The following is a 19,795-nucleotide window of genomic DNA, read 5'->3' on the forward strand; positions in this document are numbered from 1 at the left end:
TGAGTTTCCCATTCCATAAACATATGATTAGACAACAAAACTACTGGCAGAAATCTTCAAGCATGCCTGAAGGTGGGATTCACATTTAAGCAGCTAAATACACGGCCCAACTTTTGTAGCCCCTGTGTATTCATATTTCCTCTGTCTTCAGGAGAACTGGAAACTTTCCTGCTATTCAAGGCTCAGGTGGTTTTGGGGGTACCTAAATATGGATCATGCTTCTTTAAGGTGAAAACATTTTCATTTACGGTTTTGTTCAAGTCACGATGCCTCCAGCTTCCTCATTTGACATTTTTTAGTAATTTAATTACCATTACCAAGGAAGAATTTTAATAATGGTGGCGTTTACGTTGGATGCAGCCCTGGGGAATGAGAGAGAATAACCCAGATTGCAGGAGCAGGAGAGAGGAGCGTGGTATTTTGGAAAGCCAGGCCACAGCCTGCTTGAAGCATCTGTTTCTACTCAACCTTTTCCTCTAGAGTCCCGATATCATCCACAGCCCAGACTGCCAGCAATTAGGGACTTGTGCTGAGGATTCCCTTTCCCTTGTGCTTTCGTCTCCATCCTTGTTCATGAATCCTGGGACAGACAGCAACAGCATCAAGGTGGTGCTTGCGGATGCTTTCACTTGATGCTTCTGAGATGGCATTTAGGAGGTGGGGTTGGGTAGCTCTCAGAAACCAGCACTGCTAATTGCAAAGCAAATAATTGGCAGTGATAGAGTGTGCCAAGAGACGGGCCAGCGGCTTGCAGCTACAGAGGTGGTGGCCACTGGCCTATTTGGCCAATGGCAGAGCTGTGCTGTGTGGCCACAGCTGGAAAGCCACAAGCATCCTTACTGCCCCTGTCTGCAAACTGGCCCCGTGCTAATGTGAAGAGTTGTTGGAGCTACTCACTTGCCTCTCTTTGCAGACACCAATGTCAGTAAATGCACATTGCAGCATCTCTTCTGTTAAAGCCCTTTTGAATTTATTATTGGGTGTTTTGAAAGAGGTTGTGCTTGTGAAAACTAAATTAAAAAAATCGTAATGTCTTATACATGTTTTGAAGAAATCAGCTGGTGGTATGAAGGAAAATATCCTAAAGTTAATTTGTTGTTTCACAATTTTGCATCAAAATTGAAAAAAAAAAAATAAAAAGGAGGAAAATTTCTGATCAGTTCTGAATACCATTGCCTCTCCTTGTTGGTTTATTTACACTTCAATACTGACAAACCACAGAAAAGGCAGAAAGTAACAGAACAACTTAGAATCTACATCTTCCCAGCAGCTCACTGGAAATGTATCTGTCATCACTGTGGTACAGGCCTGGGCTCAGCAAAAGGGGGTTTCACCATGGAAGATGGTCTCACTGTGTGGCAGCTATAGGGGCACTAGCCACATTTAGTGAAGTTTTGACATCTTTGTGAACTTTTCAGAATGAGAATTGATTGCTGCATCCTGAAAGAGAAAGCTGGCGAGCTGAGCTCTCAGCTCCGCTCATGCTCTTCAACCTGGACCTGTTCTCAGGTATAGGGGTACGGGCCTGATCTAATTGAAGTATGTGGGAATAGATAATTAAATAATTTTTTAAAAATAATTTCAAAAGCCCCAACCATGTAGACTTTAGTAGGATTTCAGCATGGATGTTTAGGCACTGTTGCAGTGCAGAAAAATGAGCCAGCAGAAGCGAGTAGGCACCGTTTTCTTTTTTAGCCAAGGAAAGGTGCTCCTGCAGTAACATCGCTCCTGATGTCTTTGCCTTTTAAATACCCAGCGGCATTAACATTAGATGCATGTTAAGCCTCAGATCCAGCAAATAGCTCCTTATCTTAAAGCACACGAATACTCTTGGCCCTAGTGAGAACAGTTAAATGGTACCTAAAGGACCAGAGACGTGGAGTCAAGTGAACCAAATTTCTGGTGTGTGAAAAGAGACAAATCTCTGCACCATCTCATGCCAGGGGTTAACTTGGGCCAGCTGTCGTTAAGAAGTAAAGACGTGAGTAACCTCACGTCAGACTTTTGCATTCAAATGGCTCATTATACCAGCAATATTCATGGCTTGTGATAGTCCTATAGATTTACAATGGTTAGGAAAAGATGATGTTGGGCTTACTTTCCCACCAATCATTATTACATGGGAAAGTGAGTGATTTTCTTTATGTCCATTAGCATGACATTAGTGCTTGTAAGCACCAGACTGGGATAGACACCTCACAAGTCTTTTAGGTCAATAAAGTCAAACTAGGAACCCTTTTTTAGGATCATAGCTTTTATCTCCCAAACAATAAAAAACAAACCAAACCAAAACAAAAAACAACACATTGCTGGCCAGTACAGGCTGTGGATATTTGCAATTTGGGGCAATTAGGAAATAGTTGTTATTCCCAACTCATTTCCTGCTCTAGTAGCCCCACTAATCCCCATTTCTTCACTAGAGCTTATTAAATGAGCAGCTCGGCGCATGGTATAAAACACAAGGAAGGAACTTCAGATCAAAACCTTTATTCTTCTTTGCAGCAGATGAAACACTGAGGCACAGAGCTCCTGGGTGAGTGTGAGTGAATACATACGAAAACGCACAGCATTTGCAGTTGAAATACACAGTCCTGAATTGCAGCTGAGATCAATATAGGAGGATGATAGAGATTATCAATCTTGAGTGGTCTCTGTTAAGGCAGAATTAACTGGTGACCACATAATGATGCAGGCTCAGCCTACCAGTTTAGAGCACGACTGATAGATCTGCAGATGCCGGTCATCATAATTTCCTTATTGGCAGCATTCACGTGGCCATTTGTCTTCTGCTACCTGAGTTGCCTCCGTCCGGTTCAAGTGTTTTATCCAAGGTGCATCTGAGAGATCAATGCACAGCTACAGCTGGTTGAAGGGGACCAAATCCATTGAACAGTTGATTTGGTTCCATTTTACCAGCTTTAGCAAAGCATTTGGCCTCACGGGCTGCGGCCAGTAAAGAAGGGAATTCCCTGGGGTCTTTTCTTTCCCAGACGCCAGGACCTCTTCTGAACTTGCTGCCTGACATTGCGCTGGTTCAAATGGCTTCACTTTCAGGCAGTCAGGATTTATTTAAGCTTCTTAGCGGCTGCAGCTGAAGAGCAGGTCTGAATTAAAGAGGCAGGTTTAATAGCAGTGGAATAGTCTGCAGCAGTAAGCACCAGCCTGGAGCATTTTTAAACCCGGTATTTGGCTTCATCTGCTTTGAGACCCACATTGCTATTGCAGCATGACATAAGTAAAGGCTATTGTTTTAATACAGATACTTTAACTGTTATATCCTTCCACCTTCCTTTCAACCTGTTATGGTCTGCCATCCTCCACGCCTTGTGTTTTGGTATCTGAAGTGCCACCCAACATGTAGCAGCAGCAGGTAAAGCTGAGAGATGCTCTTTGCTACCACCAGCCCAGCCCACAGCCAAGTCAGTCTTGCTCTTCTCCCCTTGGGCGTCTCCTTGGCAAATGGGAGCAAAAAGGCTGAAATCCCTGAAATCTTTTTTAGCGGTTAGCAGGCTCATCCTCCCTACCCTGTGTTTTCTTGTCTGGAATTAAAACCAGTGGTTTTGAGATCTGCTTGAGATAAGCAATAGTTGTATTTACCATCATCAGAAACCAACAGGAAAGGGTGGAAAGAAAAAGAAAAGGCAGGGAGGGAATGGAAAAATGGCTTTTCTTTCTTGCAATCTCATAATCAGGCAATTTGCTCCCAAAAAATGAAAGCAAGCCCCTGCCAGGCAGTCCTGCCTCACCGCCACTGCCCAAGTCAACGGTTCGTGTTACAGCACTGGGGAGTTGATTCCTCCTGGAGAGCCCTGCAGTATGACCACCCCACTGCTAAAAATAACTCGGTAAATCAAATTTAAAAATCATGGCAGCTCCAATCATTTCTGCAGTGGGAGCCAATAAAGTTAGGCCTTCCCTTCTTAACCTAGAGCCACGAGCAGATATTGCACATCGCCATGTGCATAACCTATTTAAAGAATTTATATGCGTCATAAGGCAAAGGTGACTTTTCCCCCATCTTTCCTGCAGCCCACCACGCTGCAAGCTGATCCTAGGAAAAAGCACCTGCACTTATAACCACTGTATGCAGAAATATTGCAAGTGGACCAGCATTATAGCTCCCCAAGAAATACAGGCTTTGCATTGTAATGGTAAGTACTGCAGATCACTTAACTGCCCAAACCTGTTATTCTATGCTGCCTATAAATAAATGGAGAGAGAGACACAGTGAGAGAGAGAGAGAATAGCTTCTTAAAAAGAGCTCTACAATTAATTTAATCGAGTTATCTCTAGGTACCTTTTCAAGAGACAATCAAACCATGGAACTAAATGGAAACTTAGACAGTGAAGACCTGGAAGTATTAAATCCATCCTTCGGTGAGTTATAGGAGGCAAAGGAAAGTAATTATTTACCGGTGATTGGGAGGAGGTGGAAGTGCCAACGGTGACCGATGCTGCACTGAGCCTGCAAGCTAAACCCTGCCGTGCACGTGGATTTCGGGTTAGCGTGCACCAACCTGCCTGAGCATCACAACTGCAGATTTAAAACACACTCTGCTCCCCATGTATGCTTGCCGGTAGTCTGGGGAGAGTCATTTGAAAGTGGTGCTGTGGGAGAGCAGTGTTGGAGTTACTCTGAGCATCTTCTGACAAGCGCTGTCTCCACTCCCCCCAGCTTTGCTTCAGGGACTGCCTAGGAACACATTTGAAATCAATGTGAATCAGCGTGAATGCTCTGTAACATTTTGTTTAAATTCTCTGCAGTGAGTTATGGGTGAGGTTTTCCTTTTTAGAAAATTAGTTTTTCTCTTCTGGATGCCATTAATCAAAACTAATGATATCTCTCTGGTGGTGAGGCTTTCCCAGCAGCTGAGAAAGAGCAGCCTATGCTATCAGCTGGAGAGGGCTGCAACACATCGGGGCTTGTAACCCCCTGGCAGGGAGAGCCCAGGTCTCCGCCAGCCCAGGTACTGCCAGGCTGGGCTCTGAGGCTGTACAAACCATTGAGCAAGATGAATTACAGAGTCTTCAGCAGGCAGGATCTGGCAGGAGAGCTTTGCCTAGCCCTAACAGCCACACAGGGCTTTGGTGTCACCTTCCCTTCTGGCCTATGCTGATGTTGCAAGTGCCATCTGCAACAGCACCATGTCCTGGGTTCAAAATATCAACCACCCGACACCACCAAATTTAAATTTGCTATCCACAGTGAACCTAGGTACAGCCATTTCCTCCTGAAATTTGTTCTCATACTGGAGACATCCTTTCTGGCTGTACTGTCCCTCAGGACCAGGATCAGGTGCTGGTGTCACCCTTTGCAGAACCCTGCTCCAAGCCCATCACACCAGCATATCCCCGAGCTGGGCACAGTCCACACGTGCTGCAGGATGGCATTGAAGAGCCATGGGCACACAAAGCGAGCAACACTTGTTAGAGGCAAATCAAAGCCAAGATAACATCACCTTTCCCTCTCTACCGACTGTTAGGTAGCACCCAAGTTTTGGTTTGGCCTGCGTGTCATTACCAAACCATTGCCATGACAAGTAGGATCAGTAGTAGACTATGTAAGAGGGTCTGGTCTGAAGACCTTTCCACTTTAGCCTCAATATCCTAATAAAGACGTGTTATAGACAGTACAGCAAAGCCAAAGAATTTATCAGCATTTGTCGATATTCCTAATGAAGCAGAAGATTCAACATGCAATAGAATTAGCCTACAATGAACCCTTGCATAGGGCCCATCCTTCTGAGTCCAGAAATCTCCTGCCTATTCCAGTCCGATACCCTTTTGAGAAATGAACATCCCTCCAAGCCATTATCATTACAAGCTAAAAGGCCAAACGAGACAAAGTACCGTTACTCTTCATCTGAATAAACAAATCATTTTTAGATCAAATGCATTAACAATTTATCATCCTAAAATCCAATCAAAAGGAAAAAACAACAATACAGAACATTGATTTCCTACAGCTTTATCTTAATGAAGTGCACATTCCCTTTGTAATTAGCTTTGGAAGGTTTTTTTCCCCTTTCCTCAAGCTAATGTGTTATTTGATTTCCATCCAAACATTACTAAATCAGAGGAAATTTCCCCAAAATGAAGTGGCTTTTGATAATACAGGAAAATGTCTACTCCCTCACTTTGCTATTTTTTCCACCAAAGAGCCATACTTGTACTGTAGATGATTCAACTTTATTGCATGGTGTCTTTGTGAGGATGCTTAAATCAATGCCACAGTCGCTGTATTCTGCACAATGTGCCATTTGTAAACCAGAAAATACAACCTTGCTGCTTTTATCTTTTCCCTTACAGACATCAAATATTAATTTAACTTATATTGTTATGGGGAAAAAGTGGACTGTGTTTTATTAACATCTCTAAAATTATAGATATTCAGCCCAAAAAGTAGACTCCAGACAAGGCCTGGGAGCCTTCCGCTTGGATTTTATTTGACTTAATTAAAAAGCACTCAGTTCCTTTGTGCATTAAAGCAGTTGCTGACATTGCAGTAGCCACTCAGTCCTTCAAACCAAAACTATTACCTGAACTTAATAAAGTGTCTATTTAATTTATACACCCACATGAACTCACCTGTCTCCCATGGGCACAAGGTGATTCGTGCTAATGGCCAGTGAAGGCAGCAAGTTGCTGGCAAACTCACCAGCACCCCGGGATAACTCAGCTGCCCCATAACATAATTTCCATCACCTCTTATCTGCCTTCCCTGCCATTAATACCATTATCCAATATCCATGACCCAATGATCCACCGCGCATTGCTGGAAATGCTTTTTGCCAGGCCACCTCTCTGTTCCTCCCCTAAATCTCTCTTTTAAATCTTTTTTTCCTTAAATGATGCTGAGCAGAAGACTATTGCTTTCATCCTGCTTCATTGAGTATTTGCTAAAATGCAGTGGCTAATTTGATAATCCGGTTTTATTTGGATGTATTGCCGAGGTACATGGCAATATCTATGATAGAGAATAAAGCCTCAAAACCCCACAATTATCACCTTATTCCTCAGATACACAGAAAGTCAAAAGTAACCTTACCAAAATCTTAGCTCTCAATATCTGAATCTCTGTCTTAATCCAAATTTTGGTCCTAGGCCTGTTGTAAAAATAAAAGTCTTATATTTCAAGCACAGATCTGATCTGTTCTGGCAATACAGAGCATCAATACCTGGAAGAAGCTGCAGATGCTCCGGCTCCACACGGGACTGAGACCGACCCTCCAAAGCTCTTTCCCCAAAATGCAAACTCTGAGCAGGTCTCTGGGAGCTGCATCTCCTGAAACCAGCGGTGGAAATAGTTGTGGGGTTGGATTTTTTCAGCTCACACACTCAAAAGAGAACAAAGCCATTCCCTAATACAGTTTGTGCATTTTATGGACCAAACAATTAAATAGGTTTTAAAACATCTGCTGACTGCATAATTCCATACAGGGAAGTGTACTCAGCATTTTTAAACAGCAACTGATACGAGATACCACTTAATAGTACAAAACACCAGCAGTCCCGTTAAAATCAATAGAAAATTAGGCGCTATGAAAATGCAATATGTGTCCAATTAGTTATAATTGGAGCAAATGGTGATGCAGATAAACTCCTGGAGGAAGACGTATTTGTCCAGAACGCTCCCTGCCTGCTTTCGGCACGGCGCAGTATCGGCAGCGATGAGCTCGGCTGTATCCTATGGCATGAATGATGAGCCATCTAATACACGTATGTTAACTGTTATCTAATTATGGAGTTGCTGGGAGCCTGCAGGACTGCTTTGGTGCACCGCTGTGCGTGGTGAAAAATGATCCTCTGTCACACAGAAACCTCCCTGTTGGACTTGACAAATTATGCCAGCAAACCTGTTTAAGAACTAAAAAATCCTTGGACGCGGTGACAGGCAGAGAAAGATGCTGTTTGGGAACCATTATTTATTTATTTATATGGCAGTGTTTAAGAATTGTGGCTCAGTCCCACAGATACTCACTTTTTTTCCCTGCCTGTCTGTTGTTATATCAGTTCAAACTCCTTCTCACCGATTATTTTTCAGCCCTCTTCCAACTCCTGAAAACTCAGCTGCACGGCAAAATGGGAACTAGGTTATGTGATTCTAACGCTTTATTTTTAACCTCTTTGGTGCAACATATTGGCCTCCTCTTTGTTTCATCTTATGACTAAAGAAAAAGAGCAAAGATCCCATCTCACAGCAGCACTAAAGGTACATCCCAAACCAGGTATTGCCAAGGGCCAGCGCTCCAACCCCTTCACGCCCTCACAGTGGATGGAATCACAACACTTGTGATACAACAAACATTATTAATTTGAGGGGCATTTTTCCCTATAAACACTAGAAAGTATCAGTTATATTATCAAAACTACTAACTCAGAATTAATAAGCAATAACTTTCTCCAGCATTCATATTTTATTCCCATTTTAAGTTAATAATTCCAATTATTAAAAGCTTATGGCCACACGTTCAACTCCTCCCCCCCCAAAAAAAAAGTCTCATGTTTACTCAGACTCAAAACCTTTTTGCATTATTGACACTGTTACTTACACTGTTAAGGGTACTGTCTCTCAAGAAATGAAAAAAAAGTGGCAGCTTTTATTTGTTACGCTGACTCAGCCGAACAGTGGAACAAGAAACGTTAAGACCCAATCCATAACTTTTGTGGCCGCTCAAAGGACATATTCTTCCTCGACACTGATAAAAGTTTAATATGTAGTTGCCCAGGTTTTTAATAAACTTGTCAACAAAAGAGCAAGGCAAATTGATGGGGACCTTCCCAGGAATAAATTCAGCTTCAAATAGGCCAAATGAGCGTGGAGGACAGGGAGGGGAAGGCACACGGGCGACTTTTGCTGGTCTTTGCAAAAATGGCACAATAGATTTTAGTGGGTGCGGGTGCATCTTATTGTCTCAAAGACAAGGCCTTAGGACAAAGCTGGCTTAATTTAAAGAGAGCAAAGTGGTGCTGCTCCCTGTGCATCACAGCCCTGACACCGGTGAGGAGCGGAATGGACACAGCCCATATATAAATCCCTGCATCCCAGTCCCTGTTCTGCAGCAGACCTGCTCAGGGACAAGCTGCAGCATCACTCCCTGCTTTTTATCCAGAATCCCACATTTCACATATTTCAGGACGTCACCCCTGGGTATCGCCTCCTCTGCTCCGCCAAACTGTACCTGTTACCTGCTCTGTCTTTTCCCTTCAAATACTCAAGGCGGAGCTTAATTCAAGCAAAACCCAGTCCTTTCCACTGCTGTTACAGCAGCTGGGTCACACTCCTGCAACCTATAGATACACGTATCCCTCGCATATAGGGATCAGCTATATTGTATCCACAAAAGCATAAACTACATGCACTGTCCACCTTCTGCAATGTTAGGAGTGAAATCACTTTATGCGATTCATTATTTTCTACTAGCCTCAATCAAGTTGGTGCCTTAAATTATTAAGACTTGGGATTTTTTGTTAATTTGTTTATCCGAAGTAAACACAAATATTAAATCAGAGCTTCCAGTAATCTCACTGCCAGCAAATTAACCCATGTTGTCCCAGAAGAGGACACCAATCTCTTCACCTTGGCAACTCCTTGTGATGCTTTGGTTCCCGCATTGCCACATCCCTCCCAGCACCTTCCTTCACTTGCGCCCAACAGTTCCAGCAGCCAAAGGCCAAGTCCTGCCTCCAGCACCAGGTGACTTCCCAGATTGGAAGCACTGCCACGGCCATCAGGGTGAATTTTATTCTTGACCGCTCTTAGGTCACTGGATTCCTTCTCCCATCACTTTATCCGACTCCCCAAATGCCAGGGTTGACTTGCCTATGTAAGGGCTTTGCAGGGCTGGCTCCCGTCCTTACAGCTGCTGGGTGACTTCTGCGGTCGGTGGTCACGAGTCCCGCGCCTCTTGGCTGCCCAGATGTCACCTAATCCGGTCCCACCAGAAGGGCAGCTGAGAATGAGCACTATTTATAGCAGCTGTTCCCTGGTCCTCCCCGAGCTCATCAGGCTGCCCAGGGGCTTTTTGAGATAGCAGCACAGGTCCCAGCACAGGCCATATCTGGGCATGGTGAGGCGTTCACAGGCACAGCCCTGTGCTTCATGAAAAAAAAAAAAGGTAAAAAAATGGAAAACCCTGCATGTGTTTACGTCAGCCATCCTGCCTCCCCTGAGGCCCAGCATGTAGCTTGCCTCACTCCAACTGCTCAAACCTTCGGCTATTAAATTCTGCTTTATTCAAGACGTATCTGTATCTGAAAGCCTTCCACGCATGCACAAGGATATCCACCACTAGCTTCTGCTCCTCTGTACAGATTGCTTTGCGAAAATACAAACTAAAGCAGGGATGCACACTGATCTGCCTTAAACAGTGTGAGCAAAAACGTCTCCAGAGCATCATGGAGCAGAGCTGGAGCATCCCAGGGACCACATCGCCCAGCTCGCTCCTGCTTCGATGTCCCCCAAGCAGCCACAGGTCCATAGGGTTGGAGGTCCAGCCTCAGCACCTCACACCCTGCACCCTCTCAGAGATATTGGGGAGTCCAGACAAGTCTTTCCATTTCACCACAAGTGCAGAAGGGGCACAGTGCCACCTCCCCAAAAACACATGCCAGGCATCACTGTGCAAGCCAACGCCAAAGCAGGGAGGTCCTTACAAACCCAGAACCAGCTTGTCCTGGGCAGTCACATCAACCTGGCTTGGCCTCCTCTAACTTTAGCCAAACAACAGCTTCAACAATTACATGGCGAGCACCTACTCTGGCTCTGGGGGAAACTGAGGCAGGAGAGCTACATTAATTGTCTGCAAGCCCAGTGAGGCAGCAGTGGAGCCTGTGCCCTTGATTCCCATCCTTGGAGCTCTGAGCTGCTCTCGCCATCCCACATCCCAACAGGAAAGCATCTCGCAGCATTGCCGCCTGCTTGGCCGACGTCAAGAGTAACTTCAGCAACAAGCAGCAAACATTGAAGCTACCGACTTCACAAACTCAAATCAGCCCTGTGCTTTCAGGGGAGGGATTGGAGCTGAGGAGCGAGGATATTTCTCCTGCGAGGAACACACCACCCCCTCGCCCACAGTCACTGCTAAGTGCAAGATGTGGTGAAAGTCTTTAAAAATAGATATATTCCCAAGCAATTCATGCTGCTTGCATCTGGCAGGGCAAACCTCACATGGAAGCTCTTGCTTACTGACTAAAAAGGATCATTAGCAGCTTGAGGCTCGTGCAACCTTGACTGTCTCCTCCTCTCTTCAGGGCCTTCTCTTGTTCTTGGCCTAAACCAGTCCTGGGAAACACAAGGAAAGCCCTGCCCAGCTAGGCTGGTGTCAAAGGCAGGGAAAGATACTGCAGTGCAGTGCTGATCTCTTCTGCAATCGGACGTGCAGTCTAGCCCAAATGCTGAGTCAGCACAATTTCTTTTTTGATTGGTTGATCTGAGTAACATACTTTCAATGTATGCTAAAGGGGCAGCAATTAATACATTTCCCCCCTTTTCCCACCTTTCCAAACAGCTTCGAATCGAATGCACGAATCTCACACCCAAAGTCACTTTCTGGTCCTAAATATTCTAAGGTTTATTCATTTTTAATTTAGGGCGTTAATTTTTTTTTTTTTTTTTTTGCAATCTAAGCGATGCTCACTTTGATCGACTTGTGCTGCTGCAGCTAAAATATCTGTCCTGCAGGTCAATCTAATCATGCTTAATAGCAGTTTATTCTTCAACGCAACATTTTTCACGTTGGGTCGACAGTTTTAAATGAGATTGCTGATGCACCCCTTTACTAATGCTTTTACCAGGGCCAGCACATCCCTTGAAATACTTGTGCAATAAAATGCTTTATTGCTCTTGATGAATGCGCTATTAAACTTGAATTGCAAACATGCTCCCCCCTTTATTTATTAAAAAAAAAAAAAGAGGGTGTTGGAATTTATGGGACCACCTGTCTTCTAATATTAAGTAATAGTAACAACAGTAATAATTGATCATCAACATAACAAATGCACAAAACTGAAAAAAAAAAAAACTCGCCAGGGAAAACCGCATGGCACAAATTTGTCCCTGTGCTCTCTTATGCATGTGCAAAATATCCATCTTCTACCTGCTGGTAGTTCCGCTTACATGCGGAGAATTCATCTTGAGAACGGCTGGATTTTGTGAGGCATAGAATAGAAAAATTTAACTAATTTGGTCCACTGGATTTATGGTTTTTACAAGTCTCAAAGCTCCTGTTTCGGCAGCTGGCACCGCGCAGCCCGTGGTTTGCAGGATGGGTGGGTGCTCCCACATCCCGGTGCTGCCGCACGCGGCGGGGCCAGCACCAATGCTCCCGCCACAGAGCTCAAGGCTGGGAGATATTCATCGCTTTATAAAGAGTGAAAAAAGAAGTGGCTTAATTCTAGCTAACAAACAGAGTGGACCTACTACTGTGTAACGGTCACAGTTTCAGTCCAAAAAGGTATAAAAGGGAAGAGGAGCTGCCGCCAGGTGGAAGAAAGGCACAAACTGGTTGATGAAGACCAATGGCCATCATCAGCTTCCATCAACGCCAACAGCAAGGGGCTGCTGTGGCTCTGAGGGGGCCACACATTTACTCCCCATTTAATTTTTAACATCATCCAAGCCTGCGTGCCTCGGGACACGTGCCACGGCGAAGCCTCCCCGCCACCTCCACTGCCAATGCTGTGAGACAGCGCTCAGAATTATGGCTTTGAAAATATTTACATAAAAAATAAATCTGAGCACTTAGTGACTTCCTAAAGTTAGCAATTCCGTGTGATTAACAAGCGTATTAATTCAGAGGAGGGGGGGAAGGAGATTAAAAATTGCATTAGGAATGCAGGTATCTACTGTAAATCAGACCGCGAGCACCTTCGTGAGAACAATGCACAGCAGCACAGGAGTTTTAGTAAAACCTGGGCTGAGGAAAGAAAGAAAGGGAAGAAAAGAGACAGGAATGAAAAGAGGGAAAGACAGAAAGAGGGAAAGAAGAAAGAAAAATATAAAGAAAAGAGAAAGCAAGGCAGAAAGCAAGCAAACAAGAGAAGAAAAGCAAGCAAGAAAAGGACAAGGAAAGACGGGAGGAGAAGCAGTCAAGCAAAAGGTCAGCAGGAAGGAAGGGAAAATTTATATATAAATTATATATAACATATAGTTTTATCTTATATCCAGAATGGTGAGAATTGTCCTCATTTTTCATCCTGAGACTCAAGCTAACTTTGAGGATTTACAAGGGAGTGAAACTGCAATCCCGCTTGGGCACTGGAGCTTTCCTGCTTGGGCTCAGCTCATTTCCCAATATTCAACAGTGTTTTACTTAAATCTACCCCCAAAACCAAGGCTGGACAACCACAGGACCCATCTTCATGGGGACCATCCCCATGCAAGGTGGCTGCTGGCAGGGCTGAGCCCAGGGGGACGGTGTGTCCCTCCAGCAAAGCCCCAAGAGATCCCACCACAACCAGCTGGGAAAAGCCCAACTTCCCAGGGCCCAGCATCGCCAGAGCACCCTAAAATGCAACCGGGATGTCATGCAAATCAGCCATCCTTCAGCACAAACCCAGCCTTCCCAAAGCTTCCTGGCAATGAAAAGGCTCCTCCTCCACGAGGATGGGGCTCAGCACTTCCCATACCTCCACCAAACAAACAAAAACAGCTCTTAATAAAGCCCACCAATTCCCATACGTAGGAAATCTCCCTGATAACCCAGCCTGCTTTTTCTAACCCGCTATTCACAAGCACCTGCTTAGAGTTAAATCCCCTTTGGTGTATGTGTAACAAGTGATGATGGCGCTCGCTGTGAATAGAGCTGGATAAAGGCTCAAGAAATCCAAATTCCCAGCCTTGCCCATGCCCGGCAGAGGATGCTGTGCTGGGTGAGACCTGATGAACCTCAGCGCGGGATGCTGAGGTATCACACCTACCAAAGGATGCCTTAGGAGCCCATTAGCCAAGCCAAGAAGGATATTGTGATTGCAGGGAAATTACTCAAAAGCAAAATGTTGCTCTCAGCTGCCCCGTGGAGATGGGAAAGTGAGTTCTGGTAGCTGGGGAGCGGCTTTCTGAGGAGTTTGGCTTTGCCCGTCATTACAGGCAGCGCAGATGAATGATGATGTTTGGGCTGGAAGCTTTACACCCTCGGACATGACTCCTACCAAGAGAGAAATGTTAAACTCGTATATAAACTCAGTTTCTTTCATCTTGCCTTATTATTGTAGGATCCTGGAAAAATGGCCAACCACTTTACATTGGAAAAGGTTAAAGAGGAAAAGTGAAAGCCGGAATTAAAGGAGCTGGGTTTTTTTATTTTCCTTTTGGAAAATAATCCCCCTATATTCAGAGCACTCCACTGGCTCTAGCTGGTCTTGATGGTTCCTCACACTGACAAGATCTCCTTCTCTCCAGTTTTAAGCACAAAAAGTTTTACCACAGGAAAGATTTGAAAAGTAGAGTTTTCACATTAATTTAAAGCTAGAACACCGCACGCCCAAGTCACAACTGTTGTACCCTGTTTCTGTCTTTTCTCCTCCTGCCCTCTATCTCCTTTTGTTTTTCCTAGATTTAGAGATCAGCCAACTCTGTTCGCTATCAAGCCTTGACGGGGAAGCAAGAAAAAGGAGCGCTTGGCCTGCATCCCTGTTAAAACCCGGGAGTGGACAGCCAGCCTTCCTCTGGCATCGCCTTTCAAAGCCCATGCCGCAGTCAGCATATTGAATATTTAATGTCCTGATGAGCATTTCCACCTGCTGACACAGGCAAAGTGACAGAACAATACACGCGCTGGAACAAGATCATCAATTGACTCCCCAGTCGGTCTGTCAGGTCAGGCAGTTAAAAAAAAATATACATATAAAATAATGTCTGTCTTTCTCCCCTCCTTCACCTGGGGTCACACATCACTCCTCTGAGAAGGGTTCCCACCTGAAATACATACTTCTTTACATTCCATAGCTTCCCAGGTTCATATGGGCATATAAAGAAGTATGTCTCTCAAGCAGGTAGTTTCAATATGCGCATTTATATGGTCACAGGAGGAAAAATAACGCTGATTTACAATTTACATCCTGAGAGTGAGTTACGGCTCAGTTTAAACCAGCAGACTTTCCTCCTGCCCAGCCCATGTGCAGACACACACACACCCCCCCGGATCCTGCTCCTCGCTGGCAATCCTGGGCTTTGCCCTCGGCAAGTGATGGATTTTGGTCCCTGGGAAGAGGAACTGGGTAATTCACTGGACACAAAGTAGCAGCGGATCTGGTGGCTGCCCTGGCAGGGGCTCTTTGTCACATAAGCAGCACAGAGTAAAAGCCAACCTCCCACTCCACCTAAAAAGTAGGTGTTTCACTCAAAATCATAAACTTTCAGCAATTAAAAAACACCAAAAAGTGGTTTAGTGAGAGGGATTTGCTTTACATGTATATAGAGATAATTTCAGACAAAGCCAAGTGGGGGAAAGTTAGACATATATTATTTCCCAATTGCCTCCATCCTCCAATTTGGAAACAAAAAGCCAATTTGTTTTCAGAAAGCCCCAAATCAAATGACCAGCTACTGATTTACAAACCGACACCGGGAAGGACTGCTCTATTTGCCAGAGTAAGAAAACTCATCAGCTCCAGACAAGCAATTGCTTTCATCAGTAAGTAGAGATTAAAGCATAGGAAGAAGAAAGCGTCTTACCTAGTGAATCCAATGATTCTTCCTCTGCTGGTCACTGGGAGTGAGACACTACCTCGCAGATAAGCAAACCCCAAAAGATAGTACATGCCTTTTGGGGAATTCATGGCATTTAAAAAAAAAATTAAAAATTGCTTCTAATAAGTCATCCGGTTGAGCTCCATGCCAGCTAAGGGGTTTTAGGGAGACACCTGCAGATATGCAACATAAAAAGCAGCCAAAGCCAGGTGCCGGGAGCTCGGCCCAAAGTCTTTTTTGAGTTATTCCCGCAGCCCCCGTGGGATGCGCGCCCCTGCTCGCCGCTTCTGCACCCGTGGGGCTCATCCCCGTGCGCAGCCGCTGGCTGTTCCCCTCTCCCTCACCTCTTCACAGCCCTGCTGAGCTTTAAAGCTCCCCGAACAATGTGGGGGCCGAGTGGCAGGGCTGCGAACGCTGAATAGGAGGCTATTATGGGCAGGATTTAGGCAGGGAGCGCTGGCGGAGGTCACGGCGGGCGCTGCCTGCGCCGCTGCCTGCTCGCTCAGCACAGCCGCGCTCACCTGCACCCACCGCCCCTCGCCCCGCCGCCGCCGATCGATACCAATTTACAGGCAAATGCAGAATGGCCGCCTTCCTGCTAATGAATTTTGCCGTTCCTCACAGGCTTCTAATGAAGCCTTTAAAGAGGGTTTAAGTAAACTTAGCAAGTGGCAAACTAAGCACTTTGGAATACCTAATTGCATCGATGCTTCGCCACTGCTTTTTAAAATATCAGTGCTGGCTGGGGAGGAAATATTTCCCTGCTCCCTGTTGATTTCTAGCACCACTGGAAAGCAAAGGCCATGTGAAACTGGGGTGTAAATAACTCTGCGCTCAGCCCCTGGCCCCCACAATGGCTTTACACCACCCAAGCAACACCAGCACATGCCTCAGTCCTGGTCTGTGCAGCTCCCCTCCTCATTCCCTGAGTTTGTTGGCCCTTTCAACCATCATTATTTGTCTCATTTCAAGGCAAATTTCAACCTTTAGTTTGGTTTAACGGGAAGAGAGATGGAGCTGTGGCACCATTGTAATGCATGACTGCAGTGAAATTAAAGCAAAGGGAAAGCTGAGGAGTGTGAGGGCAAGTCTGAGTGCTCAGTATTCAAAAAAAAACCAAAAATCGAAGTGCTGGTGGGGGGTTTTGCACAGCCAAGGCACTCCATGGTATCGAATTTCCTTCTAGACTGACAACAGTAGAAGAGCTACTGGACTTCTTGGACCCTTGAACATCTGCAACTCATATCCAATTTGATTTCTTCAAATGCATTTGACATAGGCTGTCCTGAAGAGTCCTCAGCTTCTGTAAATGAATGGGACAGCAGCTGCCGGCCACTGAAGAGAGCACTAATTAAGAGCTAAAAAAAATGACCTTCTAAGTCCTTACTAAAACTGAAGACAAAGACACAACCATGGCAGCAAAGTTCATCCTGGAGATTTAAATCTGCTTTGAGGTTCTGCATGAAATCATGACCATGCTTTCCAGGGTTGTGCCTTCTGGTGGAAGAACAGATAAATGGCCTGATGGGGCTTTTAATGGTGATGCCTGAAGCACCCTGTGGTTCTCATCCTGCAGCTGCCACCAAGAGTAATTGGTGGTGGGTGAGCATCATCCAACGTTCTCGACCCATCTGGGCTCAAGGAGCTGCTGGGCTCGCTCTGAGCAGAAAAACATGCGCAATAAAATTGTGGTTGTTCGGGGGAGAAAAATTGATGGAAACTTGGATAGTGCAGAGGCCGAGGGACAAATAAAAAGGAAGAGCCTGAGGTGTTACCTGGAGGAGGAGGCGGGAGGAGGATGGTGGGAGGGATGGAAAGCAAGGTGCTGTGTATTATATCCCTGCTCTGCCCCAGGCTCCAGGTGCTGCTCAGGTTCAGGGGACAAAGTCAAGCTGGAGCTGTGCAGCACAAAACTTTGGGGACTTGGGAGCCAGCCCGTATCTGGGGCCGGATGCTGGAGGAGGGAGAGGCAAGCGGGGCAGAGGGGCTGGGCTGGACATGGAGCTCGGTCCTTGGGAGACACAGACACAACCATCCGCTCGAGAGAAGCCAGCAATTAACCTGACAGCACAAATCACAGATTTCTGCCTATACAATTACACATGATTGCTGAGCGTACACTCTCTCTGGCAGAGACATATACGTGTATTCCTACTCTAAACACAGCCTGGAGATGCATTGTGTTTGGATGATATGTTACACCTGCTTACATATAGCATTTATATCACTATGTATAAATATGTGTAAACCAGACATATGCATGCTGTAAAACACACCCAAATTTGTGTGCATGTGTGTATGTACCACAGTATCCATCTCACAATATTGATGTCTATATATTTATGTGACTAGGTATCACCACTATCATATAAAATATAATGACCATAGTCAACTCCAAGCTGCTGAAGCAACAACAGCCAATTGATGTATGAAGTGTAATCTGAATTCCAAACCCTTGCCAGGAAAACCTAACTTCTCCTCTTCATATTCTCTTTCTGATCAGCCACAAACCATGCGCCTGTAATTAATGCTCACTTCTCGGCATTTTAACAGTTAATCACCGCAGCATTGAGATCATTGCAAGTTAGGCTAAGTTTAACCACATTTCACCCTTTTGCTCTGGCTGGTATCAGTTCATAGCACTAGTTTGTTGCAAATAAATAAATAAAGTCCCAATTCCCCCCAGGTGTCATTAGCCAGCCTGTATCTGAATTAGGCATTTAAAGGCCGGTTTAACCTTGCAGAACAGTTGCATGTCAAAGTTCTAACATTTCAGTTCAGATTATTCTAGTGCACTGCTTGCTCTGCAGTTTGTTAGGGTTTTTTTTTCTTTCTTTTTTAAATGCAGAGTATGCCACAGCAGAACAAAAAAAAAAAGGGGGGGGGGGGGAAAGATCTTCTAACCCATCCAGAGATTAAACACACACCCAGCACAGCCCTGCACAGACACACACGGCACACACATACACATCCATTTGCCAGATGCAAAAGCCCACATTTAAGTCACCGGGTAAGTTGGATGGTCCTGCATTGGCTAGAAAAAGTGTTTAAAACCATGCTGAGCTGGTAGCGGTTAAAGGCAAGGCAGAGAGAAGAAGAGGGGAAGCGGGAGGGGGGGAAAAAAAAAAAGACATACCAGTTAGGAGCTTCTGTTGCAGCAGAGGACTCACCAGAGCACTAGCTGAAAGCTGAATCAGCTTTCGAGAGTTAGGGATGCATAGAGGAGGGTCATGGAATCACAAGGTAATAATGCGCTTCATGCTGCAGCCGTCAGCCTTCTCCTTATAGCCAATCTCTAATGCAGGAAGGGAAAAAGAGAGCAGGCCCAGGAATGGTATTAGTCCTCACTTGGAGAAAAAAAAAAATAAATAAATTTTTTTTTTTAAAAAAAGGAAAAAAAAAAAAAGATCAGGCAAACCCTCCCCTCCCCATCCACCCTTACCTCACCCCTCCACCCAGCACCACCACAGTTGCAGCCCCGCTGCTGCATCGCGGCTCGGGAGGAGCGCGGGGGGAGGCGGGAGGCAGCGCGGTACCGCGGGGGCCGAGCGGCGGTGGAGCGGGGGGGAGCGGGGATGCCCCCGGGGCTCCCCCCGGCCAACCGGCTCCGGGCAGCGCTGCCGGCGCGGCAGGAGTTAAGGAGCAGCAACCTTGCCCGCCCGGATTGCAGCACACCTTGATGTGAAAGGGCTGCGCCTGCAGAAGTGCCCGGTCCCCCCCCGCTTTTCTCCTCCTCACCCACCCCTCCACCACCCGGGGGTCAGCCCGGGCTGGGGGGTCACAGCACACACACGTACACCCCGTGGGGGGGGGCTGCTGGAGGGGAAGGAGGGGGAAGCGCTGGTCAGAAAGAGAGTCCACCTTTCCAGTGCTTATATACCCAGCGAAGCATCCGAAACACGCACCCCCGGGCCAGCGGCCCCTGCTCCTGCTCTTCCCTCCCTGACCATATTTAGTCAACCACGGCAAAAAATAGCCCGTCAGCTGGAGGCTGCTGAGCAGGATTTGGAGTTCAATCGCTCCTCGCAGCCCATTGACTACTGGTCCTGCAGGGTCCTGACTCTGGCTTTTTTTTCCCCTCCGCTATTTTTAGCTAGGCCAAAT

At 45.8% G+C, this 19,795-nt stretch overlaps 1 long non-coding RNA gene across 4 annotated transcripts; it reads right to left on the reverse strand.

Moving 5' to 3' along the window:
- Positions 1 to 2,494: 2,494 nt before the first annotated feature.
- Positions 2,495 to 19,520, reverse strand: LOC309445963. Of its 4 annotated transcripts, XR_014185390.1 has the most exons (5): positions 19,134 to 19,520; positions 18,828 to 18,986; positions 15,677 to 15,764; positions 4,414 to 4,693; positions 2,495 to 3,085 (listed from the first exon to the last, which is right to left on the reverse strand). It is a non-coding gene; the product is annotated as an uncharacterized lncRNA (long non-coding RNA). The 4 variants fall into 4 exon arrangements; XR_014185387.1 differs by lacking the exon at positions 4,414 to 4,693 and having other exon boundaries at positions 19,367 to 19,520; XR_014185389.1 differs by lacking the exon at positions 4,414 to 4,693.
- Between the last annotated feature and the right edge of the window lie 275 nt (positions 19,521 to 19,795).

Source organism: Streptopelia decaocto (genome assembly GCF_964273445.1).
Source record: "Streptopelia decaocto genome assembly, chromosome: 14".
NCBI lineage: Eukaryota > Metazoa > Chordata > Aves > Columbiformes > Columbidae > Streptopelia > Streptopelia decaocto.